This window comes from Nuphar pumila, chromosome 17 (assembly GCF_984573655.1).
Source record: "Nuphar pumila chromosome 17, dmNupPumi1.hap1.1, whole genome shotgun sequence".
Taxonomy (NCBI): Eukaryota; Viridiplantae; Streptophyta; class Magnoliopsida; order Nymphaeales; family Nymphaeaceae; genus Nuphar; species Nuphar pumila.
In genome coordinates this window covers 16,014,499-16,028,377 of record NC_143265.1, presented here as the reverse complement: position 1 = coordinate 16,028,377, position 13,879 = coordinate 16,014,499, and the positions used below count along the sequence as shown (strand labels likewise).

The window sequence follows — 13,879 nt, the reverse complement described above, 5'->3', positions numbered from 1 at the left end:
GCCATTCATGTACTTTGAGCCATGGTTGCTGGGATTACCACTAATCTGGAGATACGATGGCCATTCATGTACTTTGAGATGAGATTTGGGTTGACCTGTAAATTGGATCCAGGATCTGTGTCCATGAGTTGTATATGTAACTCATAGTTACCTATTTGTATGTACCACACGTTCTGGGTGGAAGTTGTACCATTTTCCGTTCTTGTTTGTCAAGGTTGTTGGGAATCTTGTAAGTTTAATGGGGGATGGGGGGATGGTGTTGTGTCTTGTCTGAGTTGCCGGTATTATCACTTATCTGGAGATACAGCTGCCATTCATGTACTTTGAGCCATGGTTGCTGGTATTACCACTACTCTGGAGATACGGTGGCCATTCATGTACTTCAAGATGAGATTTGGGCTGTCTTGTAAATTGAATCCAGGATCTGTGACCCTGAGTTTTTTATGTAACTCACTAGTTACCTATTTGTATGTACCAACACCTTCTGGGTAGACGTTGCATCATTTTCTATTCTTGTTTGTTAAGGTTGTTGGGAATCTTGTAAGTTTAATGGGGGATGTTGTCTTGTTTGAGTTGCCCATATTACCACTTATCTGGAGATACAGCAGCCATTCATGTACTTTGAGCCATGGTTTCTGGTATTACCACTAATTTGGAGATACAATAGTCATTCATGTACTTTGAGATGAGCTTTTTGGGCTGTCCTATAAATTGAATCCAGGATCTGTGACCGTGAGTTGTATATGTAGCTGACCAATCACCCATTTGTACGTGCTGCACCTGGGTGGGAGTTGTATCATTTTCTTGTTTGTAAGGTTATTGGGAACTATTGTAAGTTTAATCGGTGGGATGATGTCGTGTCTTGTCGGAGTTGCCGGTATTACCACTTATCTGGAGATACAGCAGTCAGTTAAGTACTTTGAGCCGTGGTTGGAAAACCAACTTGTACATGTTCATGGATCTCCAATCAAGGTAGAGGCTTGGATCGCTTTGTAGTTGGGTTCTGGGTTTAAATATTCTTTTTGTACCTTCGATTTGTATTACTGCAAACTATCTGACAATTTTATACTCTGGATTGGTATAAAGGCTGAAATATCGAGGATCCAGATGATAAGTTTGGTTGCTTTTGTAAACGAGTGTTCTGTATTATAGAATAACCTGCAACAAAATAATGTGTTGAATAACCTTTTTTTATTTTTGGATAGATTGTATAGAATAACTTTGTAATTGACGGTTATGTAGCTTTCTACTAGAATAAAAATTATTTCTCTGTCTGTTTTCATTTTTACCTACATTCCCTTCCTATAATTCATCCTTTTTATCCATAAGGATTCTCAGTCATTTGTTTCTGGAATCTGCTGATGATGTGTACTCAATGACAAACTCATGATCATTGTAAGGGCATGCAGCCTATCATTTGCTTCATATTTGGTTGCTGCTTTGATTGTTTGCTTGCATGACACCAGTCCGCTGTTAAATCATTTCCTCTTAGTGTCTGCGTCATTTCATAAAAGGATTGCCTGGTTGTTGTGTGCTTGTGCAAATGAGTGTTATGATTTCTATATTGGTGGCTTCTCTGAATGTCTGTTGTGGTCGATAACTTTGGTTTAAAATAGGCACGGGGTATATATTATATATTATCTCTTATAATGGTCCTTTTTTTTTTCCCTTATGTTCGACTATCTTTATTAGGGAAATAAGGATGCTCAAAGATGTAATGGATGTAGAAGTGGTGGAATCAGAATCCGAGTAAATTTTATGATGCTTTGATTGTTTATGTGGGATGCATATGTGATTCTGATTCAGTCATGTTGGCCGTGGAACTTTATCACTGTTCCAAGAATGCATGAGTCGATACCTTTTTCTTTTTTTTTGGGATAATCTAGTTGGGGGATAACCCCATCGCTTTCTAACCCGATACCCCTCGGTTGTGATAGTGAGACCTAACCATCTAGCTATCTCATTCAACCGCAAGTTGAGTCAATGCGTTCTTGTGAGTAGTGTTGCAGTCTGATCTTGGTCTTTTGCATTACCATGTCAGCATTAATCTTTGTATGTTACCAGAGTCATTTACCCCTTTGGGTCTGGTTATGGTTGTGGTCGGGGCTAACGATGCAAATCTTTGAAATAAGATTCAAATTTGTATTCCGATCAGATTTATATTTGCTTAATCAGATGTTTTAGTCGGTAATTGCATTCGAATCAATAATTGTCATCATATTTATGTTTGAGTTTGAACAAAATCTGATCCGTTTTTACTTGTGTAGAAAGCCCGTTTTCAGTGGTTTTCTTTTGTTGTCCAGAATTATCATATAAATTTTTTATCCAAATTCAACCACTTTACCTAATCATCTTTGATCTGTTTGCACACCTCTTGGAGATGCACCATGGGCAAACCTTGTAGATGCCAGTCTTGGTTTTGGAAAGTTCATTGAATTCGAAATGCATATGGCACATCCTTTTATAGACCAATAGGAAGAACTAGAAGATTATATTCGGATTTAGATGGATATCCAATCTGAATCCAACAGTATATTCTGAATGAATCCTTGGATTAAGATCATAATGTGAAGTCAGGTTGGATTTGGATGTGCTTAATCAATTTATTTCAAGGTTGAATCAATGTTCTGTCTTGGACTTACATTCAGATTCGGATCACATCTGATCTGCTTTTTTTTTTACATGTACGAAGCTAAATCCAGGGGGGGTGCAAATGGATCTAGTTTAGGCTGCTATCCATCACAGTCTGACATTATAACCAGATATGGATCCTTAGGCTAAGATCTGAATGTGCATTCAAATTATTTTCAGATTTGAATTGGATTCAGATCAGATCCGATTTGACTTGCAAATTTTTCTCAATGTAGAAGGCTTGTTTTTTGGTTCCTTCTTTTTGGATTTGTTACATGGATAAACCACCCCCAGGATCAGAGACCTAGTCACGCTGGTTGCTGTCCTGGCAGCATAAAACTCTTTGGGCTTACCACTCACCCCCAGGGAGTTGCCAAGTTTTGGCTTGCGCAGAGGGTGACACCCATGGGATTTTGGACCTAGAGTGCCCGCTTAGCGGCTCATCTCACGACGACAAACCCTGTGGGACTGTTTTTAGTTCCTTCTTAACTGGATTCAGCATTGCCATTATATTTTGGATCTGGATTCAGCTATGCCTCATCAGATCTCATTCAGATCCCTTGTATGCATTTCAGATTCAGATTCAAATCTATCATTATCCGGCCTGTAGCTGATTTGTTTGCACCCGCAGTGCCTGCTATATATAAGCAGATCTGGATGCAGCAATATCTAATCCTATTTCATTAGGATCTGGACTCTCATTGAGATCTATTGTATTCAATTTGGGTTTGAATGCAGATCTAGCATGAGTCTATCTTGCGCTAAATGAGCTAGCACCAGGGATGCAAATGGGTTGGAGCTGTGACTCATTTGTAAACTGGATTTGATACATATCGTGAGTTTCGCAATACATATCTGAATCCAAGTTAGATTCCAAGCAAATGTGGTTGGATTTAGTCAGGTTCAGGTGAGAACCGGGTAAATGAATATGTTGTGGTTCAGGAGCAGGTGGGGTCTAAACTTGGCTTGTTTTACCTGTTCTACATGAAAAAACAATTTGCTTGACCCATTTTCACCCGATCCAATACCATATAGTCTCAGATCACATCCAGTTTTGGGATTCTACTATGATTAAAATTTTAAACTGGATCGGGAATCGGACTTACTTTTTGAAATTTGGATCCAATATTAGGACAAGCTTGATTCTACCCATATCTGGCCTGTTTGCATCCCTAAGTCTAGAATCACTGATTAGAGTTGACGATTGTAAGCGTTTTTTAATTGTGTGGATTGGACCGGACTAATGTGGTGCCCCGGATACCATTCATCTCAAGATGAATGGCATCCAAAATCCATAAACAACATGCCCATCTTGTATATGGGTCCTATTTTATGTGTTGCCATTCGGTTTTTGTGGTTCAGGGTTGAACTAAGTTACTTTTCACGAAGTTTTAATTGGATCTCAAATAGGCGGTGTGATGTGGTCTGCAATTGGGGTGCAAATGGATCCAGTTTAGGGGTGATATCCATCCGAATCTGACACATCATATCCAGATATGAATCCTTAGACTAATATCCAATTTTTTATTCAGATTGGATTGTGATCTTCTTAGTCAAATTATTTTCAGATCTGGATTGGATTCAGATCAAGTTTGTGTTCGATCTACATTTGGATTCTGATTGAATCTGATCCATTTACATTTTCTTGATGTAAAAAGCTTGTTTTTAGTCCTTTTGTACCGGACAGTATTGCCACATATATTTAGGATTTGGATTCAGCTATACCTCATAGGATCTCGTTTGGTTCCCTTGTATGCATCAGATTCAAATTTGGATCTACCATGATCTGGCCCATATCAGATCCGTTTGCATCCATAATCAGTCATTCCGTCAGTCTTGCTAGGTGGTGTCAACGGGCCAGACCTTCACCTGACCCTGGTGGGTCTATACTTTGATCTGACACTAAGATACTGTATCGAGTCTGGACCCAGGTCCAACTAATCTACCATAGAAAAAACAATTCTGGTTCAGGATTAAATAAACCAGACCTGGTCTATACTTGGTAAAATAATATTTTTTATGTTTCTTTACATTGAAAAATTGTGAATCTTAATTTGGAACTCAGGTTGGACAAGGGTCTGGTATGAAATTTCGTAAACCATACCCAGCCCCTTATGCTAATCGGACCTCATGGGTCTGACCCAGATAGTTAATCAAACTCTTACTTTGACTGGATCGGGTATGGGTCAGGATCTGGCCGTATCCGACCTATTGACATCCCTAGTCTTTCCATGAGAGCAGATTGGGACAGGACAGACTAGAGTGCCCTCCATTCATCTTGAGACCAACGGCATCCAAAACCCCATTTACAAGATGCCCATCATGTAGGTGGGCCCCATTTCGCTTCCGGTGCCATTCATCTTTCAGATGGGTGGGTATGAGGTTAACACCTCCGAGTGGAGTCCTGATCAGGTGCAATCACGTTTGACAAAAGGAACGTGCTGCTGCACTCAGACTCCACAACCAATGTTGTTAGTATCCTTGCGAATTGGCCGATTCTTATCATATAGGCAGAAAATCGATACAAAACTGACCCGAACTGGATAATTTTCAAATAAATCGTAAAAACACTTTAGCATATTTATTAATATTTTTTGACACGTGTCTTTCTGTGATTAAAAGTTGGCCGATTCACACCGAATCAGCCCTGAATCGCAATCGCCCGGTCCTGAATCGATTTGAAAATTGATTCAGGGTCCGAGACGATACTGACAACATTGCCCACAACCATGTTTTAGTTGGCCCCATGGAGCATGCACGAATCGTCGGATAGTTGGGGCCAACAGACTGCACGGGACAGCCGTCTTCTGGTCAGATCAGAAGCACATTTTTTGTACAATGCGATTGCACCTGATAGAAATATGCAGGGATGTCATAGTCATAGAGCCACTAAAATCATGAGTTTAAAAATTTTAATGGTTGGAATGTCCAACAAAGGTGCTGTGGTGTAGTCGGTTATCACGTCAGTCTTACACACTGAAGGTCCCCAGTTCGAGCCTGGGCAGCACCATCGTGTTATCTTTTTATCGTTTCAACACTGGCCTTCGAAGTCTCCAACGTCTTTTTTTTCCAAGTCTCCCCATTTTATACGGCGTTATTTTAAATATCACGTTTTTAAGATGATATCGTCACATTATATCACATTTGTAACATGATTATCACGTTATTAAAAGCGATATTTCTATTTTATATATTTTAAAATTTTAATGTTCTTCCTTATAATTTTCTTGCATATTTGTAAATTTTAATTATACCATATCTTCCTGTATTTTCCCATAAATTTATTGCGAGTTTTTTCTTTGCCATCAAAATCCCGATAACGAGATTTGTGACTATAGTCTAAAACTTAGTCCTTCCCTTTCAATTTTCGTGACATATTTGCCCTTTCAATAAAAATATTTACCTGCAACCAGCGCTAAGTCTTTGTCAGCTATGCTTGGACCCATTCCATTTAGGGTTGGAAATGGGTCGGATCCAGGAAGAGGATTTGGCTGTTTCAGATTGGAACTGATCCAACTTTCAGTGGCGCAGAAAAAGTTCAGATAATATTTGTTAAAGGTGGTGAAAAACCTTATGGGTGTCCTGTTAGATCCGTATCTGAATTTGTGGTAATACTGGATCCAGAAAAAAATATAAGAAATCAAGCTATTTACTTGTAAAAAAATGCATTTGGTAAGATTTTGTTTCAGAACAACTCCAGATCCGACTCAAAATGCTGATCCAAATCCGAAAGTGATCCGATGGAACAGTTTCAAATCCGCGTTCAGATTTTACTTAAAGGATCCATATCCAAAAATATGCCGGACACGAATCAGATATCCAATCATATCCGACCTGTTTGCAATCCTAGTGCTCATATATATGGGGGAGTCGAACTTCGGATAGAGGGAAAGCTCTCTCCACAAGTTTGAGGCCATGTGAGAAATCTCTTGGGGTCATATTATGCACAAATTTTTGGTAGAAAACTAACTAGGAGCACGTTTTGTCCTAGGCCATGTGAGCAATCTCTACTCAAGCCCAAATGAGAGTTGTTCTCTCACAACTATGAGAGAATGATTCAAATTTTCTCTGTTTTCTCATGTCAAAGCAAACATGAGAAAATAGAAAGGTTAGTAAATGAATCAACTCGCATCTTGTGAGATTAGAAACCATGGGGTCGACGGCCCTGTGATTTCAAATCATGGCTCGATTTTACATTGAAAAATGCAAGCAAACATGCCCAGAGAGCTGCACATTAGGGCTCGAGTAGAGCTTAGACTTTTCCAAACTCGGATTAGTTTACATGAACCAAGTTCGAGCTCGATCTCAAGCGGAGATTTTTTTTTTATATATATATTTACACAGAGAAACCACCTCCAAGATCAGAGAATCTAGGTTATGCACTTTTGTTAAAGGTGGTGAAAAACCTTATTTGTTAGACGAATCGAGGTTATGCACTTTTCTGATTTGAGTAGATCGATGAATCAGAGTGATTCTCTAATATCATCAGAAGCTGAAGGTTTCATTCCTCTTGCAGGATCAACCGATCATTAAGAGGTTGATCTACAGGAAGAGTGGAAGCTCTGCAACAACTAGAGTCTAGAAGCAGACCGGATTATGCGATTTGACTGAATTTCCTTCTTGACTTATGGATGAGTCAAAAAGGCCAATCCTCACTTGAGGCCTTTCCACAGGTGGAGCCAAAAGAATTTCAACTTTATTGATAAAGCAAACTTCAGATTACAAAATGATCAATGTTCATTACAGAAGTCAAACTTGTTCTTATAAGTTGTGCCTAAGTGTGCGCCAGCTCACTAGGCGACCCACACTTCAAATCCTATTGGAGATGACTCTAAGTGGCTGTTGCAAACCACGTGCCCGCTGTCGCTACTGCCCAACTACCTTTCCAATTGGTTTTAACCACCTTTTCATCTCACGCCCGCTGCTCACTAACTGCCTTGACCTGTTTCTACGCTAGAGGTTTAGCTGGACCCGTATCAATCACCCCTTCTTGAAATGATCCTAGTCCTCTAGGATTAAATTCAGGATAACAATTCTTCATGTTATAGTACCATTCCCAAGTTGTTGTAGCTTCACCCTCGCCATCCCATTCTACCAAGTACTTTCTAATCCTTCATATCCCTCGGTGAACCAACTTGGAATTGAGTACTCTAGTTGGGTGCCTTGTCACTTTGTCTTGTACTTCGGTCCGAGGTATCACTCCATGATATGGTTTGAGACGGGAGACATGAAAGATCGGATGAATGAGAACATCCTTAGGCAATTTCAACTTGTAAGCCACCTCTCTGATGTGGGTCATCACTTGATATGGCCCGAAATATTTTGGAGACAATTTGGTTATTCTTGCTTAAAGAAAACTGACCATGACGTATTCGCTCTAGCCAAACCCAATCCCCTTCTTGAAATTCCCTGTCTTTCTTGTGCTTGTTGTACACTTGCTTCATTCGGTTTTGGGCTCTCTTGATGTTTCTTTTTAGAATTCTTAGAATCTCATCTCTTTCACGTAGTTGGTGATCCACCACAACCATGTTTGTTGTACCTTCTTTATAAAGAAGAGTATAAGGAGGAAGTTTCCCATAAATTGCTTCATAAGGAGTCATACCCATGGTATTATGGAATGAAGTGTTATAGCATCATTCGGCCCAAGGTAAATATTCAACCCACTCATCCTGCTTCTCACTGGTGAAGCACCTCAAGTATGTCTCAAGAGTTCGATTAACTAACTCAGTTTGGCCATCGGTTTGAGGATGACCAGCAGTACTAAAAGACATTTATGTTCCCATCAATGAAAAATACTCTTTCAAAAATCGGCTAAGAAAAACTGAATCTCTATCACAAGTGATGGTTCTTGGCATTCCATAGAGCTTGGCTACATTTTGAATGAACATCTTTACCACCATTTGAACCGTGTAAGCACTTGGTAGAGCTATGAAGTGAGCTTCTTTTGAAAGTCGATTCACTACTACCAAAAGGACTTCCTTCCTTTGGGATATTGGTAATTTCTTGATGAAATCCATGCTTACACATTTATTTAGCCGAGGAACAGTTTCGTACCTCATGCATTGCTTATGCATTTATTTAGTTCAATGTACAGTTTCACAAATCGAGCATTGCTTTATATATTGCCATCGAGCTGAAATATGCACAGTCTTGCATAATATAATATATGTATTATTGGTACATATATCCAACCTCGTAAGGTACGTAGTTGTGTACTCTTTCCTACCTTGTAGCATGCTTGCACTTTTATAAAAGACACGAATTTGCGCATGTGCACTAAAACTTGAAAGAAGAGAGATTTCTTGCATGAATCTATCATTCAAATCTGTGTAGTTTTAAAATGCAAATTCGAACACTTGTGGGTTGCCTAATTGCAACTAAGTTCTTCCCAAACCAGCACAATAGGAAGAAGATGGGTTTTTTTCTTAAAAGTCCATACCCTGTTTATCGTAAGCAATATTGCGAGACATGCATAACATGTTGATACTATGAAAATTGGATGAGAGATTCGAGGCGATCTCGCAATGTGCAAATTGCATAATGATATATAAAAGTGGTTTGAATTACAATGCATGTCAAATTAAACTAAAATTGTTACATCGTTTCTTTCACAACACAATAAAGTTGGGGTTTCTTTCTGAAAAACCTATACCACGCTCATCATAGCGGTACTATCAGACATGTTAGTACTTCAATGATTGGATGAGAGTTTTATAGTAACCTTGAAGTGTGTAAGATGCACATTGCTAAAATTACATAAATGATGATCATCGCCTTCATAGGTAAGATACTCGATTTGGTTCGAAAGACCAGAGCATGTAGAATGTGTTGTCAATTAAAATAGAACCTGACATACCTATTTATTTCTTTGTTTCCATAAAGAGAGAGGATGGGATGATACAAAAACTCTGATGGATAGGTTGTTAACAACCACTCCTCGGGAAAATGACTCGGTGTCCCCAGTCATCGGAGTTAAGAGACAGGACTACCAAAAATTATCCTAGGTGGTAGATCCCACTAACTTCTGCAGAAGTTGGATGCATCCTTTGCTACGAAAGCCTCTAGAAAATTCTCTTTCGGTCACTGACCGTCCCCTTAGGAGCGGACTCAGCTAGCTATTTGGGGTATAAAAAATATATAGCATAACAAACCTCTGAACAATCTCAGTTGTTTCTACGTTTCGTTCTTGCGCGTACCCTCATAATAGCGAATATCGAAACAAAGTTATCATGTTCATTTTACTTATTTTGACTTGCACACCACGAAAGGAAAAATATACATATTAGTTTGAGTTAAGAATTTTGCTCTCTTTAGAGACATCTGATAATATTGGAACGATATAGAAACAAAATTAACATGCTTATTTTTACTTATGTTAAATTGTAAATCATGTATGAAATAAAATATGTGTTAGTTTTGTTCTAAATTGTTATACTTGTGCACCTAACAATTTTTCATGAATCTGACCCGTCTTATGGGTACAGGTGATGATTTGGTCAGTATGACAAACGATGACACGATGACATGATGATATCAAGATGAGACTATTTCCCTGACGTTTCACTCCTGAGGATATTTTTGTAATTTTATATAAGGATTTTCTTAAAAATTTCTCTTTTATATAAACTCTAAATTATTAAAAGTGTATTTTATTTTTAATCTATTTAGTTTTGAATGTACGAAGTTTCAAATCTGTTGTGTAAAGGAAAGGTTTCACAAGTAATAAGCTGAAGGTTCATTGACTTGTTATTTCAAAAATACTATTTCTCGCTGAATTATTATTTAAAACTCTGATAAAAGAATGATTACAAGGCTTTCAAAATTTTTCTAAAAAGCTACAAGTCTAGGATTTTGGGGGCATTACAACTTGGTATCAAAGCCACATGAAAAATAGTGATTCTTGATTATCTGATATGTGTATCGCACTATAAGTATTATTGATTAAATTGTTTCGCATCTATTTTGATTAAATAAATGTCTCAATTTAGATGTCATACAATAAAATGATTGAGTAAATATATGCATTAACTAGATCAATTGAATAGCTCCAATCAATGGTCAAAAACTTAGATTATAAGGTGGATGGGTTGGCTTGCGAAAGTACCAACCTAGGGCGATGTGATAACCATCAAGCTTTCTTGGGTCAAATCTGCCCCTGAGACACTGATGACTTTATCTTCTGTGGAAAGGTGAGTCATTTTATAGAAGAATACCACCTTAAACCAAGTCACGACATACGGCATTTGGTCACACAAGGCCTTGAAAAATGTGAGCAAGTTAAGGTTATTTAGAACAAAAAGTCATTTAGAAATAGTGATGGCAACAAACGATGATCTGATAATGATAAAATGCAGAGACCCCCATTTAAAAAACAAAAACAAGGTAGAGGAAACAAGTCACAGCAACCGTAAAATTGGATATGCTCAAGGTGCAACTATGTTCATCGTAGACAGTCATGCCCTCGAGACACTCGAGGCTGTCTATATTATGGAAAGATGGGGCATTTTGTCTGAATTTATCACAAGAAGGCAGTAGATTGGCAGAAACAAACTGCGAGTGAAAGTTAGTAGTAATAACAAGAACAATATCACCAGTAACCACAAGGAGAAGTGGTAGGTCGTGTCTATTTCATCGTGACAAAACAAGTAGAAGATAGTAAATAGACACTCTAATAGTCGCATGTTAAGACTTTTTGTGTTTCAGTATGAACTTTGCTTAGCCAAAGTTCATTAATGAAATCACGTATAGATTTTGTTCAAACCGACTTATAGCTTAAAACTTCTCTCAAAAATTAATTATGACTTGTCTTGATCACTTTAAAAGCTTATATGTTTGGGTACACACAATATTGTGCATCCTCGTCAACCCCGATTAACTTAGACTACGATCTCTATTGATAATCTTTGAAAGATATTTCGAGGACGAACTTATTTTAAGGCAAGTAGGATATAAAACCCCAAAATAAAAAAAAATGATATCGAATCCAGGTTAGATCTGACTAGATCCAACCCAGATCCTGTTTCACTCAGACCCCCCCCCCCCTGTGTTCTTACTTAAACCCCTGAGAGGGTTTTCTTTTAAAGAGAGCGTAAACCCCCTTTTTTCTCCTGATTGCAACCTGATTTCCCCCTGACCACCCCCGCTTTCCCATGCGTTTCTCTCTCCCTAACCCTGAGCTCCTCCTCTCCCCTCCGCCTTTGTAGGTGACCTCTAGTCGGACCCTCATCGAAGCCCTCATTGCGCCAGCCACCCTCCCACCTCTTTGCCCTGCGACCTCCCGTCTCCCTGCCCTCCTCAACTCATCGGATAGCTGGCCACTGGTGTGAGTTTTGGAAAATAATTTTTAAAATAATATTTTCAATAAAAACAAGTGTGAAAGCCATACACTAAAATATATAAAAAATGGCTTGCACGAGTGGTGGAGTCCAGGTCGATCTCAGGGAACGAGAAATACTTTGTATTCAAGCACACAACTAACTACTCTTTATTGCCAAAAATAAAAATCAATTAATTGAGTAAATAAGGGAGAGAGTGCAACCCTCTACGGAAGACTTTAAACAATAAAATATCAGCTTTATTACAAACCCAAATTAATTGAATAAAATAAAATAAACCCTAATCTAAAAATAAAGAAAAGGTCTTCAGTGCTTCGAGTCCTTTGTCCCTTTTTTGATTCTTTGTTCACTTTTGTATGCATTTTATTAAGGGCTTTATGAGAGCTTGAAGGGCCTTTTGAGGAGACCTTTTAAGGGCCTCAGAGGGCTCTTCGAGGGTATAAAAAAAGCCTCACCGCACATCTGAACTCTTCCCTGCAAGCAAAAAAAAAAATGCAGCAGCAAAAAAAAAAAACTAAACAAAAATCTAATAGTTAATGAACTAAAAAAATCAGCAAAAAGAATCAAACTACACTAAACCACTAGCTACACTAGAAGACGAAATAACGTAACTAACAAACAAACAGGGCACAAACTATCAACGATTTATGAACAAACTAACTGAATAGAAACAACTATGAACTAAAGGAAATTATTGTTCAAAATATACTCTAACTAAACTACACAAGAAACTCGACTTCAAAGTAAAAAAAACAAAAGACATGAAACCAACATATAACTACCAGCAAAATTTTAAAAAAAAATTAAACCTAAGCTAAACACTCTAAATATTACTTCACCCTAACTTCAGCTTAAAGAAATTAATACGTGGCATTAAAACCGTCTGTAGCAAAATTAAATTGCAACTAAGGTTAATAAACTAAGGTAATTCAAAACATTTGGATTAAGTAACCATAAGCTACACTAATAAAACGATTGATACAAGGCAACCATGATACTATTAAACAATTAAAATGATAACACTCTATTTTTAAGTTTCTACCTTATGAATCAACGTTAGTTACTACCTACCCTATAACATTTAAATCAACCAATAACTAAACTACAACAAACGTTAATTGCTAACTTAATCTATAAAATATAAACTAACCTACTCACTAACAATTAAAACTATCCTGCATATACTCAATTAAATCACACACACGGTATTGCTTCACGCAATACCTGATTGCACACAGCATCTTTCACGGTAGATACCGTGATTGACGCTGTAGCCAAAGATTTTTTTTTTGTACAACGTCTTCGTCTGATGGACGTTAATCACAGGTACACCATAAAACACTGCATCCGTTTACGACTGGCCTGCGCATCTTTAATCGATGGCCAACAGATATAACTTGAAGCACACGTGTGTGATTGACACTGACTATGGAAAGAAAATCAGCAACATCAACTAAAAGATTTATTTATTTTTATTTTTTCTAATCGACTATCAAGAACAATCAAACCGATACTAAGAAAACTAAATTGAAACATGCTAATACGATACACATAAATGATTCTAAATATGCAAAGACGAAGTACATAAAAAATAGACTGATATATGTAACGAAGATGCAAAAAAAAAATTAAATATGATGCATGCATTGTTTCTAAAATCTATAGAGATGTGGTAGAAGACGCAAACCTAACGATCCACATCCGATGGAGGGGTTGAGAAGAAGAAGATGGCTTTTCCTTTGAGCAGCGTGCGCCTCTGTCGAGTAAGGCAAGAAGAATCAGTGACAAAGATACATTATAAGCAAGACGAATTCGAGAGGAAAAAGAAGAGGATGAGGGAGAACCGGTTGGGATTGAGAACGAAGAGGAAGAGAAGAGAGAGGGGAGAAGAAGCTGTGTTTTTTTTTCAAGAG

General features: G+C 37.9%; 1 non-coding gene across 1 annotated transcript; it reads left to right on the top strand.

The window, feature by feature from the left end:
* The first annotated feature begins 5,567 nt into the window (after positions 1-5,567).
* TRNAV-UAC (transfer RNA valine (anticodon UAC)) lies at positions 5,568-5,641 on the top strand. The gene has a single exon. It is a non-coding gene; the product is annotated as a tRNA-Val (tRNA).
* Positions 5,642-13,879: the final 8,238 nt, after the last annotated feature.